The sequence below is a fragment of the Lynx canadensis genome, chromosome A3, assembly GCF_007474595.2.
Source record: "Lynx canadensis isolate LIC74 chromosome A3, mLynCan4.pri.v2, whole genome shotgun sequence".
In the NCBI taxonomy this organism is placed as follows: Eukaryota; Metazoa; Chordata; class Mammalia; order Carnivora; family Felidae; genus Lynx; species Lynx canadensis.
Window position 1 is genome coordinate 7,156,185 of NC_044305.1, and position 12,251 is coordinate 7,168,435.

The window sequence follows — 12,251 nt, forward strand, 5'->3', positions numbered from 1 at the left end:
GGGAGGGAAAATAGAGAAGGAAAGAAGGAAGAAAAAGGAGGGGAGGAGACAGTAGAGGAAGAGCATACAGAAGAGATGGTGAAAGAAGAAAGGGAAGAAAAAAGGAAGGAGGAGGATAAGGAAAGGGGATAGAAGAGAAGAGGAGAGAGAGAAGGGTGCAGTGGTGGCGAGAGGGAGAAAGGAGGAAGGAGGTGGCCAGGAGGCGACGGGAAGAACAGGAAGAGGAACTAGACTTGAGCATCTTGGCTGACTGTAGCTCTCAAAGGGGGAATCTTGCCACTCAGCGGAGACACCATCATCCAGTAAGGGACATGGAGTATCCCTCAAGTTTAGGAAAGAGAACTCCTCGTTTCTCCCATAGTGAACACGTCCCAAGCTGAACATGTTACTATAATGGACAGTTAGACATTTCTCACTCAAGTAGAGCCATTCAAGCAATTATTCATCTTATAGCTCTAGTCCCTGCCAAATATTACTCTGGTGCCTTCAAAATGAAATTCCACAGGATAATCCAAAACACAACCAACAGACTCATGTTGTGGATGACTATTTGGATGGCCCCTCGTCTGTCAATCCTCTGAGCCAAAGAACAAGCTAACTACAATCCAACTAGCTGTTGAACTGACTAATCTATAATCCTGTTGGCTGATGATAGTGTTCATCAACTGTTACTTGATGATCATTGGTGTTCCAATTTAGACCCTACTGCTAATTAACTGAGTGACTGCAGGCAAAACATTTGACCAGCTGGAATCTGTATCCAACTTTCCATATCATGAAGGCAGCACGGTATACTTTACGACAGCATGTTTTCAGAGCCAGACACATCCAGGTTTAAATCCCAGCAATGTCACTGGCTCTGTGACTTTAGGTAAGTCACTTAACCTCCCTGAGCTATAGGTATTTCATTCATAAGGGAAATAGTTGCCTGACCACAGGCTTAACTATTGGTTCAGAAAATGAAGATATTATTGTATATGGACCCTCTGACACATGGGAGCTCCTAAGAAAAGTATTTTGCCCTGTTTCTGTCCTAAAAAAAAAAAGTTGTACTAATAAGAGTCAAATATTCTAAGCAATTAATATAGGGCAAGGCAATAAATTAGGTATCATATGTGCTAGGTCATTTCAAATTCAAAGTACTTCTGCAATATAGGTATTCCCAATTTCATTTTACAGTTGATGAAGCTGAGGTTTAGGGAAATTAAATAAATTACCTGTGATGCCACAAAGTGTATGCATCAGAGCTCAATTACCATACAGGTCTATCTAGAGTTCTAGAGTCTCTCTAGTCAGGTTCTGTCTATATTTGCATTCAAATATTCAAATATTTGATATCGGGGCTTTTGGCTTGCAAGAAGGGAAGGGAATGGAAGCAAATGGGCAGGAAGGGGAGGGGAGGGACATAACGTGAAGGAAGTGTACCCTGTGGTGATGGGGTATAGTGCTAACGCAGTTCTGCCTACTACGGTTTTAGAAATAACACACCAATATCAGGGTTTGGAAAGGAGTTTGACGTACACGGTACATTCAGAGGCCAGGTTGCTTCCTTCAGTCCTGCTTTTACCGTGAGCACCCTGGCTCGTACAAGAGCAGCAATCAGGAGAGAGCAAGACACATAATCATCTTCCACCATCCAACCAACCAGAAGGAATAAACGACTGGTTCACCTCTTCCTACAGCAACTTCCTGGTTCCACTGTCATTAATGATTCTAGCTAGGTATAAGACTGCACAGGTCAGGATGGATGCCATGAAACCTCCGTACTTTGTCGTCTTTCAATTCTTCAGCGTCTTGTCAGGTGTCCTCTTGTCCTCCCCTGATGACCCAGATGCTCACTGCTCTGTCTTTTCCTTGGTTCATCCCTTACCACTTGAGCCTATATCATCTCTTCTAGTGCAGCAACAGATTTAATTTAGTAATATTTGGGAGGGATTGTTTCAAGCAGTCAAGATTCACCTTCCTTGTCAACATCTTTGTACATTTTTTAGATTTAGGGACTGAACATTCCTTATTTGCTATTTTCAACAATGGTTACAGAGTGAGGGGATGTAGTAGGTAGGCAGTTATATTTTCAGTGAGTTAAATTATAAAATTACAAAGCCAGTACTGGCACCAAATTGTGTGTGTGTGTGTGTGTGTGTGTGTGTGTGTGTGTGTGTGTGTAAATAAGATAATGTTCAGAGCAATGGCTAGAAGACACATACTTTGAAATCCACATTGTTAATGAATAATAGGATCATGTTTGCTCTTGTTTTGATATAAATATTGGAGACTACTCCTTTCTGTATTGATATGGTATCTAGCACATTTTAGGAAGTTGGTAACGTGTTGTAAATAATTGTTGATATCATCGTTATTTCATGGAATTTAGGAGACCACTTAATCTATTGCAGTTATCCATGTATTTTTTCAGTAAAAATTTATTAGGCATCTATGTGCCAATTAATATAGAGACAAGGGCAATATAGTCCCTATCCTCAATTATTCATAGTATATGCAGTGGAGATAGATACATAACTGAAAAGAAACAAGGATGTTTCACTTTCTGAATCACTCTGGATAACAGGAAGTTCACTGTTTCAGAACTTTGACACATCTAAAATTACGTATGCTTTTCAGATATATTAACTTAAGAGAACGTGTCTTTTCTCATGCTGTTTGACTCCAAATCAGTTCCATTTCTGCAGTAATGCCAGGGAAAAAGAAAGCATTATTGTCAATGTTTTATTAAAGGCATCAACATTGCTGTTTTTCATTACACAAAGCACTTGGGGGTACCTGAGGTATGAATGCCGACAAAGAGAAGCCAATTCAATTCTCTGTTCCATTGATCTGCAAGGAAAATAATTCCAGAGATACGCTGGTTGGGGAGGGAAATTGAACTTCCTGGGTTAGCTTTATAATAGTATTTCTAAATAGAGCTATCTACATAAGCACTGTTCCCCAAGATGGATGGGCTCACATTTCCATGATGAAGTACAATTTCTCTGAGAGTGAGAATATGGTCCTGGAAATCAACTCACAGAACAAACAACCTTTAGAGGTTGCAACCTGATTGTCAGACTTTCTTGTCTCCTTGAACATTCTGAGACACACAAAAATCACATTTCATTCGGCACAGACTGCTGTTATTATTCCTATTTCTGTTGAAACCTCATTTTGTAGCTTGAAATTTCATATACATTGGCAACAATTAGAAAATATCTCTTTGATTTTTTTTAAATACATACACCAACAAAGATGTTAACATTTGGATATTATGAATATATATATAAATATATATCACGAACATAAAATTCAAAATATTTGTACAATTTTGAATAAAATTATCAAGATAAATTAATAGATTATTATTATAGCTTAATAAAGCAGCATCTATCAAGTATTATGATAGCTTATTAGCAGACTTACTTTTTTTTAAATAAATTTTTAAAGTTTATTTATTTACTTCAAGAGACAAGAGAGACCATGACTGAGGGAGGGGTGGAGACAGACAGAATCCCAAGCAGGCTCTGTCTGCACTGTCAGCACAGAGCCCAAATGGGGGCTTGAAGTCACAAACCATGAGATCATGACCTGAGCCAAAACCAAGAGTCAGAGGCTTAACCGACTGCGCCACCCAGGCGCCCTGAGACTTACTTTTAAAAGTTTTGTGCAAATATCTTAGGACAGTTATTGGAGATTTTATTTATCTTGATGTTTCTGCTCTACACCCAAACAGGGAGCTATGTAAGGCAACATTTGAAAAGGGAAGTGGAGAAAACAGACCAATGCCTCCTTTTACCTGGGATCATGGTAGTGCCAGTGGGGCCATAAATCAGAACGACCATTTTGGAAAACAATATGGCGACTGTCTGACAAAACTGAGGATGCACACAACTTACATTCTGACCTATACTTACGAGGAAACTTGTGCACCAAAGGACTGCTCCAAAGTGTTTATACTGTGGTGTTTATAACAGAAAACAAATAGAAACAATCAGTTGAGACTAGATATTTTACAAAAAAGAAAATTCTTACAATGTGATTAATGGCCTGGAGCATGGGTCAGCAAACTTTCTTAAAGAGCTAGGAAGGAAATGTTTTAAGCTTTGCAGGCCAAGATGCAAATTTGAGGATATTCTGTAGGTACTTGTATAGCTATTATATTTACATAATTATTTAAAGTATAACAATTTAAGGCAAATATCATATGATTTCACTCATATGTGGAATTTAAGAAAAAAACACATGAACATAGAATAAAAGAAGCAAAAATAAGATAAAAACAGAGAGGGAGGCAAACCATAAGAGACTCTTAAATACAGAGAACAAACTGAGGGTTGCTGGAGGGGAGGCAGGTGGGGAATGGGCTAAATGGTTGATGGGCATTAAGGAGGACGCTTGTTGGAGTGAGTCCTGGGTGTTGTATGTAAGTGATGAATCACTAAATTCTATCCCCGCAATCATTATTACACTATATGTTAACTAACTTGGATTAAAAAAAAAAAAAGAACTGGAAAAAAATAAAATAAAATAAAATAAAATAAAATAAAATATAACAATTTAAAAATGTGAGAGGAAAAAAACATTTTTAACTAGCCAGCTGTAAAAAAGTAAAATCAAATAAAGCAAAATAAACTCTTGTACATATTAAATAATTCACAGCAACTTAAAATGTAGGTTAAAAAGTATTATATGAAATGTCATGTTAATTTTAAGTGACAAAAACAAAATGCAACAGGGTCAAAAATCAGAGATACGGCATCCAACAACTTCCGTAAAGAAGACTTATAATAAATCAGGATGGGAGGGGAAAAAAACCCCAAAACCCTGCTTCACTTCATGTTTTAAAACTTTGCCCTAAAATTTCCAAATGAGGAAAATGAATCATGGCCCTGTGACCACTCCCACACAGCTGAATCACCAGTGGGAGCTGCATAAACCCTTTGATCTTCTCTTATTTTCCTTTGTTCCAATGAGAACTTTGCAATTGTCTGAATATCAAGTTCTGGGAACACTTCCACAGGTTAAAAAAAAAAAATAACATAAACAGAAAAGAGTGCCCTCGCTTGGTCTGCAGAGTGGCATCTGTGATGATTTCAATCGGGCTCACATTAACTTAAAGAGGCCACTGTCCCTTTATCATCCCTTTATCTCTGCTCTCTGACACTTGTTCATAAATAGTGACACAAACAATCAGGAGAGCTTTGTGGTTCCGGGGAAAGGGGGGAAACAGCCTGGGACAGGGCACTTTATCAACGTCACTACCTGTGTCAAGAGATGGTCATTACTGCCCAGAGGATTTATCGCCTGGGTCAAAGCAAATTACTTTCTCTTCCGCTAGCCCTGGCTGCTCAGGTTTTCAATCTTTCTCTTGTGTCTTGTCTTCTCTCTTGCTTGGGGCTGGGCGATGAGCCTCACCAGAACTTTTTTTTTTTTTTTTTTTGATGATGATGAAGACAATTAATGTGATTGATGTATCAGAAATTGTGAGTCCATGAGAGATGAACACAATTATTGAATTGAAGGATTAAAATTCCTAAAACATGGGGCGTCTGGGTGGCTCAGTCAGTTAAGCATCATCTCTTGGTTTCGGCTCAGGTCATGATCTCATGGTTCTTGAGTTTGAGCCCCGCGTTGAGCCCCATGCTGACAATGTGGAGCCTGCCTAGGAATCTCTTTCTCCCTCTCTCTTTGCCCCTACTCTGCTATCTCTCTCTCTCTCTTTCAAAATAAATAAACTTTAAAAGAACCAAATAAAATTCCTAAAACAAGAAAACAACAATGTTCTCAATGCAATCACCTGAACGTAATTTGCAGCACCCCCTTCCTAATGTTCACCTACAACGATCATGTCCACCTCCCCCACCACCATTGAATTCCTAATCATTCGTACTAATTACACAGGAGTGTTTTTCCATCATGTGATCTTTTTAAAAATATATCCGTTCTAAATTCACCTACTTCAGCACTATTGGTCTTCAATGGCAAGCTTCCAACACACAAACACTCTACCTGATGATTTTTCTACCACAGGAGTCTTTTTGTAGATGTCCTTGTCATAAAGGTGCAGGCATCCAAGGTCCAGTGGTCTCTAGGACCCTGAACCTGGGTACAAAATTCAGTGACTAGGTAGACCAAGCTAGCCCACAAATGAGTGACAACGTGGCAAGGGGCTGGCATATCACAGACCTCATCCAAGGGCTCAGCTACTGTTCTGCCTCATCAATGGGGTCAGCCTTGGTCACCACATCTCGCTCCTCAAGAAAAGGCAGAGCTTCCTATTTTTAAGTAAAATTTTTCATTTTAAAAACATGGCGGAAGTTCTACAAAGCATGGGCGTGAGCCAACCCTAGTTAACAGTAGCTGTTTTTTTAACTTCTGACATATTATGAATCTTTTCTATACCTCTCTCGAGCCATTCCATAACTCTCAAATTTACTCTCTGACTCCTACATTTGAAATGCATTCTCAAGACCCTGCTCGAAGGTCACCCCCCCAACCATTTCCCCTTAATGTTTCCAGGGTGCAGCATGCTTCACTTTGGGCACACGTCTTACCGATGCTTCTTAGCAGTTGTGTGTGTATCTGCCTGTAGCCGCCCTCCAGGAGGTGGTCTAGTCACCAGGGGATGTGTTAACTTGGCTTATGGAGCTCCTATTTCAATGGACCAGACACTGGTATCAGTGCTACTCCTGAAGCAGAGAGCACAGCTGTCTGTGTCCATGAACTCAGGAAGCTCACACTCAAGTGATTCAGAGAAACAAATCAAGAAAGCAGCACATTAAAAGAGAAGACAGTGTTCCTAAACTAAGCCATCATAAGCACCAACAGTCTTTGAAAACTCTGAAACTTTTCCATTTTTTTTTTATATATACTTGGGCAATGTTCAGAAAGAGGATCTGTGTCTGCAATCGTATTCTCCAAGAGATCCATGACCCCAAATAAATAGGAACAACAGCAATATTGTTCTAAAGAGAAAGTAAGGTGCCTGTTCCCTTACTTCACTTCAATCTTCTTTAACATCAAGTGGTCCTTATAACCAGCTACTTCTTAGTAGTAAGAACTTGAACTTCTATAACTTACTGGCAGTTTTCAAAGCACATTTCCTTGCATGATTTATTCGCGTTCCCATAAAAATACTATGAAAAAGTTATTATCATCACGCGGCTTTACAGATGAGAAATTGAGGTTCAGAGAAGTTAAGTGGCTTACTCAGAATCACATGCTTGACTGGAGCTAAACCAGTCCCTAACTTGAGACCCAGCATTGCACCATGTCACGTTACCTCAGGTCGCCTCTGTGACTAAGCCAAACCACTGCCCATACTGGGAGCTCTCGCAGATGAAAGATGTGATCTTAGCATAATGAATTCACCTACCAATTACTAATCAACCCTAACTTGTTTCTTCTCTATTTTAAATTCTTATTTATTATATTTATTATACCCCCCCCCCCCCCCGCCCCAATGGACTCAATGATCTGACCTAAGTACTATCGGCTTTCCTTACCTCAAAAGTAATGTTTCCAAATCTTGGAAGGAAGCACTTCAAAGAATGAAGAAAGTTTAAAAGAAAATCTATGGAGTTTCAGAATCCAATCCAAATCTACCTAAGGACCACACTTAGCAGACAGTTCCTGGGATGTGTATTTCAGCTAGTTTTTCAAAACCCTGCAAATGCAGCCATTTTAAAGATTAGCCTTTGGGAAACAACACTTGAACCATTGTATCCATAAGCTCATAATTTTTCTCAAATTCTAGGCACCTCAATCTAAGGACCCTACTCTGTTGAAGTTGTACATTTGTGGTTGAAATAATTATATTTTAAAAATAGACATAATATATAAAATATACCTGTGTGTGTGTGTGTGTGTGTGTGTGTGTGTAAAACGCATATATGTTAGTTATATATATTGAGACTTACTTTAGTGAGACAAAGACAATTGTAGAAACTTCACATAGTTAATGCAAAATAACTCGCACCCTGAGTGAATTTTGAAAGGTGAACGACAGAAAAGAATAAGTCCCTACATAACATCTTTCTGCTTTGGATGTAAAGGAGTGGGGGTGAATTTCATCAGACCAAAGAACAGACAGTCCTTAGCCTCTACCAGGGAGGGACCAGTGGTATGAAAGGCCAGGTGGAGGGAAGGTTGTTCTCCAGTTGATGATAATTTGGATTAGAAAACAGACCCAAAGATACAATTGTCACTGTGACCATCAGCCCATAAGCTAACTACAACAGGATCATTAGGGGAGGAGAAAAGCTGACAAAAATTTTCACTCTAAGTGCAACAGATGGGCTTGCAATTGAGCTAAATATAACCCTCAGACTCTAAGTCCCGCACAATGTATTCAGCATCCACCCTCTCTTGGCTACAGGTGACAGAAACTAACCTCAAACTTGTTTCAGCAAAAATTCGAACTTAGTAAATCACATAACAGGGTGTCCACTTCAAGCACGACCACCTCCAATACCTCAAAATTATATATATTTCTCCCCTCTCATTCTCTTTTAGCTGTGATTCTTTGCTTCTTTGGATATTTTGGTTCTACTCTTTCCTTATAGGAAGCTTTCTCCATTAGTCTGGAAAGATGGCCACAGTAACCCCAAGCACACATGCTTCTGACACATGATACAAGAACACAGAGGTTTATCTCTCAAATTCTGGTTTTTAATATTCTGGATAAAGACAGATTGGTCTGGTTGTGTTACTTGCCCCAAAAGACGTGGTCCTATGATTGCCTAGCCTGTGGTCACTGAGTAACTCCCATGGGTTTCACCAGGACCATATGGAGTGAGGAGTGTGCATAAAGGAAGGATACAGAGCAGGCAAAAACAAGAGATGGAAACAATTCTCCATCGTCCTGGTTAAGAATACTTAGTTTGTGGTAAAGATGAATAGCACCTGAGAGTTAATGCAGACCTGATTCAAATTGCACTTTTGTTTATACATTTTAAATCCTCGGTATACACAAGATCAAATGGTTGATGTGTGTAAAGTGAAGACTTGTAGACAACAGTGACACTGTTTTGAAGAAGAGTTAGAATCAATCAATAGCAGGAATGAGCGGGGCGGGGGGGTCTCTGTTTTCATAAAGATGGAGGCTATTTAACAATCAAACCTACCCGAAAGAGACGGTCCAAGGTAATTTATGAATGCATTCATTTCTTCACTGAATGCACATGAGGCAGATGGCATTAGCAACTGTGGCGGGACTTAATTTATTACTTCTAGTACACGAATCATTCACAGACTTGAAAACTTTAACTATCATGAACAATAGGTTCATATTTAGAGTGGCCACAAAAACCAGGCAAACTTTACAGATCCACACTATAAAGAAACGGCAGAACTTCTAAAGGCTACGGGCAATGCTCTTACCATAATGATATTCTCACTTCTATTTCAGGCAATCATTTATACCCTAGGTTGACCTCCCTTTTATAACATCCTCTTACTGACTTATGTCGAGTTCAGGGTTTACAGTGTCCCCAATTTGTTTTCTGGCCTTTCTTGGAAAAAAAAAACCCTGCATTATGAAGTGACCCATTTTTTATCAGTCTCTATTTATCCCCATGTAGAATTATTCATCCTAGAAAAGGTCTGAGGAAGATGGAATAATTCTCTAAATAATAAAACCTTGCAGCCTTTTTCTCTGACAATACCCATAGTGCAGAGGTACAGGGAAGTTACTGCCAGGCAGAGCCAAAAGATAAGGTCAGACACTGGCATTTATTCATGAAAATAGTAGCAAGATGGTTCAGATTTATTATTTTTTAAGGTCCCTTGGAAATGCATGACAATGCTTTTAATAAGCATTTTGCATAAGAATGTCAGCACAACACTGCATGGGAAACTGGGGCTTCTGTCTCAGAGGTGTTTGGGGGAGTCTATAAAGCTAATGGCTTAAGTGCAAATCATCATTGTAGGAGAGGCTGCTGGCATTGCTTAACAAAACTCAAGCTCCAGGAGAAGAAAGTCTGCTTTTCAAAGAATACTTTCCCTTCTCCTGTTATTATAAATATACCCACAGGCGTCTGAGAGCAAGGGGTAGTCTATGGAGTTTTAAAATGCTAAAAAAGAGTAGCTTTCCAACTGGAACTATTCTATGAAGGGCACAGACATTTTAACATGAATTTATTCTCATGCAAAACAATAATTGTTGTACCTATCTTCCTTTTTTTCCTTTGGCACGTGCTTATGTAAAACTCTTTGACGAATATTTTTAAAACACGAACTCTGGAGATATAACCATAATGAAACTATCCGTATTTTAGGTCTTGTTCATATTGGGGGAATGTATTGAGTAACATATATTGTCTTTTTGAGAAACCCAGCTCCAAACATCTTATAAACAGTGAGCTCTAAAAACCATGGAACCTGAGGAAAATGACGAGAAGGACTAAATGTTGATTGCTTGGAGAAAGGAAAGAGAGAAACTCCTGATGTACGGGTAACTGGAGAGCAATTTTTGAAAAACGGTCCCATTTTCATGAAATCAAACAAAGCGACAGATCAACATACATACATAAGCTCAATATCAAGTGCATCTAGGAGTAACATGAAACAATCTTATCATCTCGGAACTTCAAAACTATCACCTGCTACAAGGAAGGAGTCAAAGTATACTTCCTGATGTTATCATGCAATTCATTTGTTGGACTTTCCACTCAAAAATGAGAAAAGAAAGGTAATTTTCTGAACTAACGAACATTAACAATCAAAAGCTCCCAATACGGCTCTGTTGAAATCATAGGTAATTTTAACACAGGTAAAAATATGATGAAAGTCTCAGTGGCACTGGTAGCTGCGATAAGCAGATGTAATTGTAAGGTCCCAAGGCGGCGAGATGAACTTGGTTGCTTTCTTTTAAAGGAGACACCAAGGTTTAGAGCAATGTTACCAAAGAGCAGGATCTGTTGGAAAATAAAACCCAACAAAATCCTTTTAATCTTTCTGTTAGTGGGTATGCTTTTCTTCTTCCTCTTAGGTATATTAATTTACAAAGCACTCTCCATAAAAGCAGGCATCACCATGGAGACAATGCATGGAAACTGTTTATAGCAGAGTCACCAAGACTTTGCTGTTCTGTTGATTTAGCATTCTGTTGTTTGTTAGCGGACAGGTGTGTGTGTGTGTTTGTGCGTGGGGAGGTGGGGTGGGGAGGAATGGTGTATGCCCAAGTCCAGTCTTTTCCGACAGAGACAGATATACTAAAATTGCATTCCTGTTGAAATTTCATCCAGACTCTAAAAGTCCACATGCAGCCTCCACCATCAGGCTTGTCTGTTTCATGGAATTAGCTAAGGAGTTTATCAAAATGGATTCAAACAAATGATGCCTCCATTTGGCGTAATCCAGTAGATCAACGAGGGCAAATTCAGCGTCTATAGAGCCCAGGTAGATAAAACAAATTAGTACTATGAATCTGGTATGGAGACCTGTAACTCCATGGCCTGTATATAGGAGGCAATCTCTACTCAGTGCAATACTCTCTTGCCTTGCCATAATGCACCTCCCAGTATTGGGGGACCTGTTTCTTTATGATAAGTCAAAAAATCAGGCCATATGCATGGAATTTTCTGAGTTTTCCTGTTGAAAACGAATTCAAACTTTTAAACCGTTGCCATATCCTCAGGCCAGATTTCAGGTTGGTCTGCAACCCCAGCAGATCGGGTTCCCATCTCCTCAAAGAAGGAAGGACCAGTCATGCCTGGTCTGTGGTTAAGTAAATACTGTTGAGACTAGTGCTTCTTCTCAAATAGGTTGGGGACCATATCAAAAGAAGGAAGAGTATAAATTGGCTTTTAAGCCACATTCTAGTAAACTTTTTCACAGATTTATAGTATTGGTTTTTGTCTCATTCAGTAACGATTGATGGGGTTCCCAGACACCATTGAGGAAATATGGGGACGGTAGAAGAGTTTATGTTTGTTTGTTGTTAAATGTGGGATCTCATTTCATCTTTGCAAGCAAACGGAAATGACCTAACTGAAAACAAAACTAGGACTTTGCTCAGCAGAAACTGCAAGACCACATATTATTATTAAATGTGAAACACAGCATTCTCTTGCACACAAATCTCCCAGAGTATTCCACCCTCTGGGGTGATAGCCAGTTCCACTTCGGAAGTTTCTCATGGAGAGGTGCCTAAGGCTTAGGTCTGGCAGTATCTTTTTCCTCCTCTAGAGTCCTCTTTCTTGGTCTCCTTGTTGTTCTGTGGTTGGTTAAATCATTTTTGTCAAGATAATTGGAGTTTG